This window comes from Gallus gallus, chromosome 12, assembly GCF_016699485.2.
Source record: "Gallus gallus isolate bGalGal1 chromosome 12, bGalGal1.mat.broiler.GRCg7b, whole genome shotgun sequence".
In the NCBI taxonomy this organism is placed as follows: domain Eukaryota; kingdom Metazoa; phylum Chordata; class Aves; order Galliformes; family Phasianidae; genus Gallus; species Gallus gallus.
The window spans coordinates 18,863,557-18,876,797 of NC_052543.1; the positions used below are offsets into that span (position 1 = coordinate 18,863,557).

Genomic DNA, 13,241 nt, shown 5'->3' on the forward strand with positions numbered 1-13,241 from the left:
TTAAAATTCTGTTTTAAATACAGAAGCTGAAGGCTGAAGTGGGATGGCGGGATTGAGATGGCAGGTAGCAGCAGTTCAGGGTGATTCAGTCTGACTAGCAAGAAATCATCTTTGTATTTAAATGGATTCACTCATTGAACTTTTCACAGCTTCTTCCAAAAGCTGCTCTAGCTTTTAAAATTAATATACCTTTAAAAACCATCAGTATAACTAATGTTTAAAAGAAAGCATGTGCCTCCATAGACCAGGAAGAGCCTGGTGGGCTCAGGTGCCACCCGCTCATGTTGGGGACCATTGGCAGACTCCAGGCAGCGTTTGCCCAGTGAGTGCCTTCTCCTCTCGTGCCCTTATTCCCAGTGTTAGAAATGCCATGGATAATTGAAGTGTGCTGTTGAACCTTTTCCTTTCTGGTTTTGTTTCACAACTGGTGAAATAAATGCAAGGCAGTTGAGGCCATTGTGCCTCCCATGGTGAGCCACAGTAATGGGCAGAGGCAGGAGTTACTCCTGGCAAGGTAGAAACAGAAGGAAATGTTTATCTAATTCAGTGAGAGGTGAAATAGAATATACAGGCTGAGGCTGAAGTATGCTAACAGGGCTGGCTGTAATGAGACTATATGTCTTACAAGCACTAACAATTATATTCCCATTACTAAAATACACGCAAGCAATGAAGACAATTATGCTGCAGTTGCTGTGGGGCTACGAACATGTTACTGAATACACCCGGGAATCAGGAACGTATTTCATATATTGACAGCTGTACTTCAGCTCTCACCCTGGCACACATCAGGAGTCTGCTCTGAAATCAGCACAATGAGAGGAACTGGAAGTCAAGAGAGAAAGCAAGCTGACCTAATGAATAGTATTTGAGGTGGGGATGTAGGATAAAAGCATTCCCTTGCTAACAATCAGCAGCTCGGTAAATCTTGGCTTGCAGCAGGCATCCCATCCTGCCCACAGTGTTGTCCCAAAATTGGTGCAGGAACTGTTACCCCAACCAACACACTGTTTCCTTGGGCTTACCTTTCTCTTGGCTGTCATCTGTGCTTTCTTATTTTATGCTTTTCAGTACAGGAAGCATATTTTCCTTCTGTGGCTGTGACGTTTATAGCATAATAAAGCCACGGTGTGAGATTTGAGCTGCAAATAACTTGATAAGTGCCCAGTTATGTGGCTGCAGGAGAGGATCGGTGCACACAGAGGAAATGGATTTTCTGGAGGGTAAGCTGGGAGCAGCATCCCTGGTCCAATGTAGAGCTGTTGGGGGGGAGCATGTGGCAATATTGGTTGGCTTTGTTTTGTTTTTGGTGTTTTGTTTCTTTTTTAAATACATTTTTTTTTTCAATGGAGGTTGCCACCTACTTACTTAGAATCTTATATATACTAGATGAAATCATACTCAAAGTTTTGTTGATTTAAATGAAATCAGTAAGTCTGTATATTGGAACATGATGCATATATATTCCGTGCTGCCCTGTGGCTGTTCTCCTACGTGGTCCTTCTGTAAGCTTTTAAGGCACGAACAGATCTACTTGCTTTATAGTTATGCTGTGATGCAGTGTGATTGCTGTGTTCCTCTCCTCAGAGAGGGGAAAAAATCCCTTGTTACTCTCAAGAACTTGTTTTTACCTGGAAGATATATATGTTAACACAACAACATCAGCGACTTCCTTGTGCTCCTTTTACAGCTGGGTTTGTCTTGTCTTGGGTGATGGTGGCCAAGGAGGATCTGAGAGCAGATTGGGAACCTCATCTCAGTGTGCGGGGGAGGCTGGGCTTTTTAAATTCAGAGTTGTATCCGTGTAAGCATTACTCATATGTTATAATGTATTTTTAGGAAGCTTTGAGCTCTTCTCCATCCTCCCTTGGAGAAACTGTTGCGCACCTGGATTCTGGCTACATGGGATATCTATTGTAGCACCCAGTGTTTATTTTTCTGCTTTTGCACAGGAAAACATTCCCTGTGTTTGCCACAGTTCTGCTGTCTCACAGCTGCCCTCTGAAGCAGCTCTAGGCTGCACTTCCATGCTGTCCCCTCGCACAGTGGGTGTGTGGTGGTGCCAGGTGCTTCCCCTGCAGGAGGAGCAGCTCTGGGGCTGAGCTCTGCACTTCAGCTCTGCGCTTCCACCATCGGTGCAGGCTCAGTGAAGGTATTCCCCTGGGGCTTTGATCCTTCCGTAGTGTTATGTCCGTGGGAAGAGTTCAGAAGGCTTTTATTTCACGTGAGCTGTGTGCAGTGGTTGACTGCATTCCACGTGACAGCTGATTACCACTGAGCATCTTCAGCAAAGTTTCGTTTCTAATTAACCTGGCTGCCAGGAGATTTCTTTGTCTCTCCGAAGATATGTATTCAGACCATCAATCCATCTGTTCCAGCAAAATGTGTGCCAGTGTGTACGCAAATAAGAGAAACAGAGCTCTGACTTATTAAATTTCTAGTGCAGGCCTTGGTGTTATAAGCTTTTGATCAGATACAGTCTTTTCTCGAGCTCAATCCAATATTCCTGGGTGGCAGCTCTTTCTTCAGCCTCTTTATTTATTATTTATTTATTTATCTTAACCCTGCTTATTTTATGCAGTACTTTCCCATCGGTTTTCTCCTTGCCCTGCAGGCGCCCCTGCTTGGCTCACACTGTTGGATACAGGTGCTGTGCAGGAACTGCTCTCGGGTCAAAGAACAGCTGAGCACATCCTTAAAAACATACATTTCCTTTCTGCAATTAATGTAATTAACTGAGGCATAAATGAGTAAATTAATTGTATAAACAACTCTTCTCCAAGTCCCAGTTCCACTACAGCTCATTAAAATAAGATTCTGGAGATGCCTTTGCCCCATGTACGTGCCCATACTGCCAGACCATGCTTAGGAGAGGTGCTCAGTCTCACCAGGAGGATGTGATCTTGCACAACACTTTATTTTTATTGAACAGCAGTTCTGCACGTAGTCTGCTGTGGTGTTTGCTCCAAGGATTCCTTCTGAACTGGGTTCTTAAAGGTCTGCATGCGGCTGGAGGAGCAAGCAGAAGTGCCAAGCTGCCCTGGAAGTCAGCTGGAATTAGGAAATCAATTAGCACCAAAAAGTGTTACCACTTTGGTCAACTGTTTGCTTCTCTGCCTCTTTTTATTCTCTATGGCTTCTTCCGTCTTAGACATGCAGATAATTTAAGCTTTAATTTGTTACTGTGAATTAGCACAACAAGAGGGGTTCTAAATTCACCGGTGTTACCTTGCAATTGGCTCCAGGCTGCGCTTTTGCATAAGCACAGAAACCCAGCTGCTTTATGAGGAGTTGTTCTTGCATGATAACTTACTCATATGTATGTCTGAACTCTTAGAAAATTGAGCCTTGGGGACTGGCTTTTTAAATGAACTATGAAAATCCTCTTTGTTAGGCAGGGAAACTGGAATGTGGGTCCTGTCCTTGGCACACCTGGGCAGTCTGGGCAAGAGCTCTGGGCAGCTGCTCAGCCCCGGAACACAGGGATCAGGAGCAGCAGCCGTGTGGTCTGAGTGTCTGCTGGGTCTCCCGCGGATAGATTAATGAACTGCCTGTATCTATTTCTAGCATTTTTAAGTTTGCCCATCTAGGAGCTGGAATTCCGGAAAGGCCCTGCAGGTGTCAGAAGGCCACACATGCTTCCATTCAATGTCAGTCCCAGAAACTCTTCCCTGCCTGATGTCTGGAGTGGGATCCTCAGCTATCCTGGGAGATGATGACGTTCCAGCAGGCATCCATGGGACTTTCACACTTCTTATGACTGAAACACCTTCAGAAATCCCATCCTTAGCATTCCTCATTACCGTCTCATTTCCAGAAGTGCTTAGCAGCTTTGCCTGGGCTTTACTGCTGGATATCACTTGGGTGAAATCTTCTCAATCTCCTCCCTTAATGATGGTAAGCACTGAGGGAGCTGTGCTGAGGACACTTAGAACCAGGGCTGACAATTGTGGATTACATCTTTGAAACACCTGCCAAAAAACATTGAGTAGAGATGAAGGCTCATGCTATTCCAGCATTCCCCTTTGTCAAGCATTCAGTTCCCTGTTTGATCTACAGGATCCAAATAAATGAGTGTTTGCCTGTTTTGTCTGGTGTCTAATTAAATATGAAGATTACAGATGTACTCCAACTGAAAAATGAATGCTGGTATTTTTTCATTGAGTTCTGGATTTATAATGAAATGATTTATTACTTTCAAATTAGGAGAATTAGAAGTTACAGTGTTTGTACTTGTGATTGCTACCAACTGCTTATATTTGCATCTCATGTTTTTTACACAAACACCGGCCCTCTTTGGGAAAGAATTGCTCTGAGATGACGATGGTGCCCTTCTGAGGTTTTGTTTCTTGTACCTTTTTGTCTGAGTGCAATGCATGAGGGAGAAGCTGAGGTTAATGTGTCACACTTCCAGTTCCAGGAACTGAACTCAATCAGAAGTCTCAAATGCCATCCTGAAAATAAGATTTGGGGTTGTTACATCTGCCTTCTTGCCTATAGCTTTAATTTCTACTGAGTTTCACCAATTCCACATATCCATATCCAGGATATTTTTCCTTTCAAGAATATTTTTCGTTTTCTCTAGGTTTAGAACATCTGTGGAAGCCTTTAGCAATGTTCTTCCATCCAAATGGCTGCTCAGAAAAATAAGGTGAAATGGTAACCATCTGCATAGATCCCCATTCCACTGAGAAGAGGGAATAATGGAGAAAGACTGCCACCTGGTAAGCAGGGCTTCATGCTCTGCAGCTGGCATGCCCAAGCATGGAAGCACTGCTCAGCTGCTTTTCATGGTTCTTAAAGAAAGAAAGCATTGAGGCAGATGATCTTTAAGGTCCCTTCCAACCCAAGCCATTCCATGAAGGAGAAATTGTTGCAAACAGTGATGGAAAAGATCTTCTGCAATTCACTTGGTATGCAGAGCCCAGAGCAGCTGAGTGTGAGCAGAGTGCGGTGGCAGATGGAGCTTTGTTTCCTGGAGATGAAGCAGAATAGCAGAGAAGGAAGGCAGGGCCATGCTGTTTGGGGGCAGAGCCCCTTGGTTAGAACGTTGGCTGCTACTGTGAGCCTTTATTTTCTTCCAGGAGACCTTGGGTGAACTGCAACCAGAATTACTGGCACTGGAAAAGACTTTGCAGGCTGGTTTGTCTTGACTCATGCATGTTATCTTCAGTATTGAATAGACATTTGACAAATTAATGAAAGGAAGAAAGAGATCTTGTTCATTTAGTTAAGACCTATATATAGAACATCATATTAATATGGGGGAAAATGTCTGTCATCTTTATTGCAGGTTTACCATAACCTGGCATAAAAGTAATGTGCAATATAAATGTGTTTATACATTAGTGTATCTTGTTAAACCATTTAAAGTTAACTAATGTTCGGCCGTTTTGAAACTTTAATTAGCATTTAACAAGAAAGCAACAGTATAGCCAATTAGAGATCTAAGCAATAACACACACACATACTTCAATTTTCTAGCAATTAATTGATAACTAGTTTACCATGGGCTAATAATTAAATGAGAAAACATTCTGAGCAAATTGAAAGCACTGATGCAAATGAGTTCTGCATTTATTCTTTTCAAATTCACTGACCACATTATCTAATCTGTCGGGAACAGAAATCCTGAATTATGCGGAGCATATACTCGAGCCGACTAACCAACCCTTACAGCAGAGCTTGTCACTTTCTGGAAGCTTTCATTGCTCTGCTGAAGGAAAGCCTCATAGTGCAGCACTGAGGCTGAGAGGGGAGGGGGACCTGGATGCTCAGCTCCTCCTCTGCACCTTTCCCAAGGACAAGTCATCCCAACCAAGACAGAAGATGAAGAGATCTCCATTTCAGATGCTCTGTGCTGGCAGCACCTTCTGTGTTCTGCCAGTAGAGAAAAATAGATGACAAATTTGACAAAGAGGAATATAAATTGGCAGAATGGTTTGGTACATTCTGCCTGTGCAAACTGAAAATGTTTTTCTGCAGACTGCAGCAGTGATCATTGGGAATTGCTCCTTACAAGCAGGAAACGTCTGCATCGTTCCTATTTGAAGTAGAGCAATCTCCAGCACGCAGAGGATGAAGGCTTGTTTTGTCCCGAGGTTCATCTATTTGTGATATCTCCCTCGTCTGGACAGTCAGTGAGGTGAAATTGCCCGAGCTCCATTACGTTTAAACAAGCCATCTGCTCAAACAGAACGTGCCCAAAGGTAGTGGTTCCCAATACCACCATCGCCCCGAGCACTGCGGAACTGCCGTGTCAATATGCTCAGCTGAAAACTCTGAATGCTTCAATTGCCTTCCCAACACTGCAACTGGAAAATGGTGGGGTATTTTAAGAGGCTTTTCTTCTTCACAAGACATGAAGCAATATTTTTGTTTGTTTGCCTTATCTAAGTTAGGAGGTGCTGTTTTATTAGTGTGAAATTGGTATGTGGGGCATCACGGCATTGCTAAAATAAGTACTGTGTTAAAGTAATTAGTGTTCAGATTTTGATGTACTGTGCTTTCACTGATGGGTGCAGGTTATGGATGAAGAGTATCTGCTAGGTTCAGTTCCTCCTTGAGAACTCAGCTCCCACCTTCCATGCACGCACGGCCTCAGGAGAGCAACCTTCCCTGGTGCCGGTACGGGGTTACTTTAGGAAATACCTGCTTTAAAAGCTTCCAAAAGCTTTTCCTAGTATGAAATAGGTCCAGCAATAGGAGGAAGAGCAGTTTGACCTGTTGTTTGAAGATCTCGCTGCAAGAGCATCTGTGTACTTGGAGACTTGCTAGTATTTGAGTGTCCTCTTTCTCTGGAGCATCGTATGCCTTAGTGTTGGGCTTGGCAGTGCTAAGGAATAAGGGCAAGGCAGACCTTCCCCTTACAAACTTCCACTCATTCCCAACAGCTGCTGCTAACACAAATATTATCATACTATGCATACATAGCTATAATCGGAAATCATGCATAGTGCCAGATTTTACTGGCATTTTCTGTACAGACATAAATGGAGTTAAAACTAACTGGAAAATAAAACAGTGGAAGGTTCCTATCTCGTGTAGATGTCAGTGCTGATGCAAATTTATTTTCGTCTCATTAAGTATTGAATATAATTATTAAGTATATAGTTTCATAAATAAACTGTTCATGATTTAGTAACTAGAAGAAAATTATCAACCAGGAAAAATGATATTTATTCAATAGGAAATAACCGTATCTGGTTATTAAGAGGGTTATTTTTCACAGTTAAAAAAAGTCCAAGTTTCACACAACAGTCCTGGACATTTCAGGTAAAAAAGTAATTATTCATCAATGGGCAAACTGGAAGTTCTGAAATTTGACAACATTATTTGCTGTAGTGATTGCTAAATGACTTTATTTATGGAGTTTCTCATCTCTCTGTGATTGGTTCAAATCTCCCTTTGAAACTCCTGACTGTATGGGAGGAGTGGATGCGGTGGTACATCTCTCAGGCAGTGACCTGCATTCAGCTCATGTGTCGGTGTGGTAACACTGCAGTGGCTTTTCTCTGTTCTAAACTTGCTAGCTCCTCCTGGAGTTGTAATGGAGACTTGGGACAGTCACAGTGCATGGCACTGTTTTCAGGATCCAAATGAGTCCCTCCAACATTTCCAGGGAGCATCTGGGGAATTAGGTGTTAAGGTGATGCCAGGGATGGTTCCTGTTGGGTAGCATCTTGGGCAATGAAAATGTTCTTTATTCCCCTATTATCATCACTATTAATGGCTGCTCTGTGGCTTTGGCTGTGCTCGCCATCACAGTCTCTCTATGCCCATGGTGGCTATCTGGAGAGCAGCCTTATGAGGCTGAGGCACATGGAGGTTTCGAGCCTACCCTGCTGCTAATAAGAATACCCCTTCAGTATGGACAGCTTCTGCCTGGAGGTATTCCATAGCAGGCTGGATTTGATCCGTTGCTGTGAAGCTGTAGGTGCTCTTAAAAATCCACAAAGCTGTCAGATGCTATGAGCCCCGCAGAACCACCTTTTCATCCTCTGGAGTTTCATCCAGTCCTATTTGAAATCAAGGATGGAGTGCTTTATAAAGGGTCCTGTCAAGCACCACATGCTGTGGGTGTCCTGGAGTGAGCAGTGGCACTCGGTAACTTGGGGCTGCTGCCAAAGCTGGTTGTGATTGATGGTCCTGGGCTGCCTGACCCCGGCTCTGAGGGAAGGCAGTAAATCACCACTGCTCATCCTATGGAGTAATATCCTCTGGTTCTTCTGCTTTGAAAGTCAGGGTGCTGTGTGTCCTTGGCAGGAGTCCCTAATTGAAAGGAGAGGTGTTTTGCTGGCAGAGTTGGAAATTAATTAAAAAACCAGAAAACAAAACAAGTGAGTAAATTCTAACTGGGCAAGCTGAGCACTGTGGTTTAAGTTCAGAAAAGAATTTATTTGGAATTTTTAAACCAGCAGGAAGAAAACCTTCAAGAAAACTAACGTGGAGAACCAGACGTGGTGTTGCCAGCTTCATCAGCTGCTTCAGACAGGGATGACAGCAGGAGTGTTATCAGGATGTTCCCTGAGTGCTGGCACAATGTGAGGCTACCATCTCTCATCCTCTTGCTGTTACCTGGGAGCAGAGAGCCCCACTCACCACAGCCTCCATTCAAGGGAATTGTATGGAGCAACAAGGCTCTAGGCTGACTTCAGAAGTCCCTCTCTGGCTTGTGCTGCTCCACGTGTCCACAGGTTTCTCTTTTCCTCATCAGTTGCTCACTTGCTCTGTTTGACTACCACAGGATTTTCTTCTTCTTTCTGCATTTACACCATCAATGACTGATGTACAGTGTGAGCTGAGAACAACATCACACTGCCCGATGCCTGTGGCCAATACATGTCCATGCTCTTCTTTCAGATGGATCAGTGGATAACTCAGGTTTTTGCTTTATGCTAAGCCAGGCATTTCCAGGATTCTCTGTAAATATTGATTAACCTCTTAGTTTGCAAGGTTTCAACTGTGATCTTCCCTTTTTTAATTATTTCTAATTTCTCTGTGTTTTCCTGAAACCTGACAGGACTGGGAGCCGACATGGAGATAAACATTGCTGTGCCAACCTTGGTGCTGCCATCTACACACTGGGTATGAAGCTGCTTTGTACATTTGCATCTACCTTCTGTTTCTCACCACCGCTCAAACGTTCCCTCAGATCCCACATTTCAGTGAGCTATGTTTCAGGTATGTGGTGTGGTGTGGTGTGGCTCACAGCAATTGTTAGAGCAGTGCTTAATGTATGTGTCACTTTGGGCTGAAGAAATGAAGCCAAATGGGCTGCAGCCAGGCAGGGCTCCAAGGTGGGTGCAGTGCAGAACTGCTCCGTGTGCCCACCCAGCCTCCACCCCTTCTTCCCACTTGCCGGATTTCTTCCTTTCTTCCACCAGGGTGCATTGCAGCAATGCTCTCTGAGTCTTGATGCTAGCCCTGCTTCTTTTTGGGTTTGTTTTGTGAGTAGATGGTGGTGGTGTTTTTGCTTGCTTGCTTGGAGGGTTTTTTGTTTGTTTTTCTGCTTGTTGTTTTACTTGTTTGTTTGTTTGTGGTGTATTGCATTCAGGGAAATTGTTCCTTTGGATGACATTACCCAGAAATAAAGAATGGGCGGACTGTCCTTCCCATAAAGTATGCACAATGTAATCACCTGCAGTGGGATCAGCCAGATCCCCTGCTGCCTCAGCCAGGAGGGGGCTCAGTGGCTGTGCTCCTTGTGCAGAGGAGTGGGGCAGAGCTGTGCCCACAGTGCTGCTGGGAGGGGAGGGCATGTAGTGGAGTGCAGCGCTGCTCTGTTGCTGATTTGCAAACCTCATGGTACTGCAAATGTGGCTGGTGGTTGTTCAGATGTAGAAAATCATTCCCGCTTTGCGGTTTTCCATGAGAAGTTTGCTTGTTAACTGAAAGTATTCGGTGAAAGTTCCCAGTTTCCATGTCAAAGGATATCCGGGGATGTTGTGCTTTATGGCTGTCTGCCTTAACAGACTTCTGGGAATGCCTCATCTTGAGTGGTGTCACAGAGTTTGAAGGCAGGAGGGATCACCTCTGCTGTTAGTAGAGGTGGTTGGAATCCAACTCATGTCTCTGTCATTGATAGATCGCAGAACCATGGAACCATTCAGGTCAGAAAAGACCCCAAGATTCCCAGCCCAACCCACCCCACCCCCACCACACCCGCTGCCCATGTCTCTCAGGGCCACATCCCCATGCTCCTGGAACACCTTCAGGGATGGTGATCCTACCAGCCTTGCTCCTGAGCACAGCCAGGGAGCAGAACATCACTTACATGCATCCAACCCAGATGGGTGGGAGATGTGGACAATGCAAATGTGCAGAGTAACAGCTGATCACTGTAAGGACTTCTTGCTTTCGGATAGGATGGGACTGATATTTCTGTTCTTGTTGTGGCATTGATGTATACCTTGACAAAAGCCTTCACCTCTAAGCAAGGAGAGGCTCAAGGTCAGCTGCTCCAAGATGTTACCCTCATAAGTGCTTTTGGAGACTTCCTTGTGCTTTAAGGCTTTGTAAGAACCTACACCTTTGGTATTCTGGCCTGGATCTTATCAGCTACTGTAATGCTGTGTACAGTGAAATTATTTGTCTGACGAAAATTATGTGTGTGCTGAAGTGCTCTGTCAAGCTGGGGCCAGCAGGAGCTGGACCGGGATAAGCCTCCATTTTTCTATCACCTTTTATGTTGTTTTTATCAGCTTCCAAAGTGAATCTCAGTGAGAATCTCTTGAATCTCCCCTGGCCAGCACAAACGTATATTTATCCTGAGTTTCTGAGGCTGTTTCTGAGCTTTTCATTTAAGAGCCTTATACGAGGTGTTTTTCTTCACTCCAAGGGCGCAATGAATTTCCAAGGAGTGGATTTTTAATGTGATTTACAGATTTGTTTTCCACATCCTCAATTTTTGTGCACGTCACTCACCTCTGCATTTAAAGACGTGATTATGTGCACTGTGGTGCTGTGCAGTTCCTGTAATGTGCTCACACCAACAGCACCAAACTGGCCTTTGGTATTTGCTTTGGAAATGTTGGTGAAGGATAAATGGCCCTGAATAGGAAGAGCTCTGGGAATGCAAGCAGGTTGGAAATCCCCCACCAGTCTTTGAAGTTGAACTCGTGGGCCTCCTCATCCACATCCCGTACGGTTTTTATTCACGCTGCTTGGTGTCCTGTGCACCCACTGTGGCACTGCAACTTTTGGTGACAGGAACTGAGGGTGGTACCTACCCCATGCTCATAGGGGTGTTTGACTTGGGAGTGCAGCACACGGTCCATGTGCCCAATAAAGACGGTATGCCCACCCATGCCTGCAATCATGTGTTTGCACAAAATGAAAACTGAATGGAAGGAAGCTTTGGAGCTGCAGAGCAGATGCTGCTCCAGAATGCCTGTGTGCAGCTGTGGAGGAGGCAATTCTGCAGCTGGCTTATTTCGCAGGCCAACTTTGGAAAGTCTTCTATAGAAAAACGTTCACCTCATTTATGTTGCTTTTCCATTTCGAACACTTCATTTACAGTGACGTCAGGTATACATCAAGCAAATAGCTTAGTAGAACAAAGCTGTCAGGCAGCTATAAATTAAAGAGTTATATATGCAGTTTATGGTTTCTGCAACTTGTAATACACCTTGCAGCTTTAGCATGGTAGTCTGGTTCATAGTAGGATAGCAGCTGATAGGAATATATTTTATTTTAAGAAGTATATATATTAAGAATCCCATTTGCTCTTCTCTTCTCCTTTGGTCTTTGTCTTGGAAACAAACGAACGTGAAACTTGGCCTTCCTTTCAACTTGCTGGGCTCCGCCACCATTCACTCACTTCTATTTTCCTGTCCAATTTATGTCACCACTGCTCATCCTTTACCACTGCCGCTTCACAAGTGACATCTCAAGGTTGAGCGTGAGGCTCTGATGGCACCATGGGGAATATGGGGCCAAGCCTTCTGCGTGGGAACAAATCAGTGCCAGTTGCTTCATGGATGAGGTAAAGACCAGAGGTGAGCTCAGGCTTATTGGAGTCAATCTGGTGCCTCTTAACACAACAGTGACAAAAGTGTGGAGCTGACAGCTGGGTCAGCTGAGGTCAGCTTAAGACCCCTGAGCTGCTGTGGCATTTCTTGACGTTGGTTGGAGCACAGCAGAGGGACCAGGAGCTCTTCTGGCCCCAGCTGCTTCCAAACCAAGGCTGACACACATATGGCTCCCTGTGGATATTAAAGAGTACCCCATGGTGTCCCCCAGTAAAAAAAAAATAGCTGCTCTCATAGTCCTGGATTCCCATGAGAAAATGCACTTCAGAATATTCTGAATTATTCCATGTACTCAGGTTTCTGAATATAGATTTTTTTTTTCTTCCAGTTTTTATTTATTACTATTCTTCTTGTTCTTGAATCGTGTTTGTGCTGGCCCTTCGATTACAGGCAGTGGAGGTCACTAGAACATGATTAAAAATGATAAATAAAAGATACTGTGGAGAGAAAAAAATCAATATAACTGACTGAAAATATGGCAAAGGAGAAATACCGTGCCCCAGTGCTTTGCAAGTTGTTATCGGCCAGCACTCCAGTGAGATCTCTTTCCTACTGTAATTGTCTCCTTGGGTGGTGTCTACAATGGATTATCACTGGGTTATCTTGATAATATTTTGAACGGATCTCACTGAATTTACAGAGGTTTAGAAATAAAAAGGGCTTGCATTTCTGAGATGTTCTCCATCTTTTATGATGGGATGAAGAGCTGAAATGAATAACACACTTGTCATAGTGATACCTGCAGGAAATGTTTAGAATCTATACACTGGATGATCAAAAAATCAAAAGAAAAGAATTCTGGGACTGAAAACTTTGCTTTTATTGAAAATCAGAACTGTCCCAATCATTTTTTTTATGACTTCTTGCCAAAATTGTTTTTGAAGTTTTATTTGTGTTTGCTGAATTTGGGAGTCTTTGTTTTGAACCAATGTTTTCTTTTGCAAGTTTGCATTAATAACATACATTGTTATAAAAATAGGAAAAAATGCTTCAAGAGATATCTGAAATTCTGCCCTCAGCCCAGCCCTTCCAAACCCATCACAGTTGCGATGATGGTACAGCTGGAAAGGATCAGACAGAAGCAGTTCCTTTGCCCCAGGTTGGACTCCATGCTCCTTCTGGGTTCCTTCCAACTGGTGATTTCTGTGATCCTATGTGTGCTGCTCAGCCCCCGTGTCCGGAGGGAGCTGAGCTCTTCTGAAGCACTCC

At 44.1% G+C, this 13,241-nt stretch overlaps 1 long non-coding RNA gene across 1 annotated transcript in view; it reads left to right on the forward strand.

Annotated features, from left to right (window-relative positions):
- LOC101750987 overlaps positions 1 to 13,241 on the forward strand; it is a 71,824-nt gene that overhangs the window by 15,295 nt on the left and 43,288 nt on the right. The window contains exon 3 of the long non-coding RNA XR_001468613.4: positions 9,023 to 9,183. This is a non-coding gene — a long non-coding RNA (uncharacterized LOC101750987). The remainder of the gene's footprint in view (positions 1 to 9,022; positions 9,184 to 13,241) is intronic.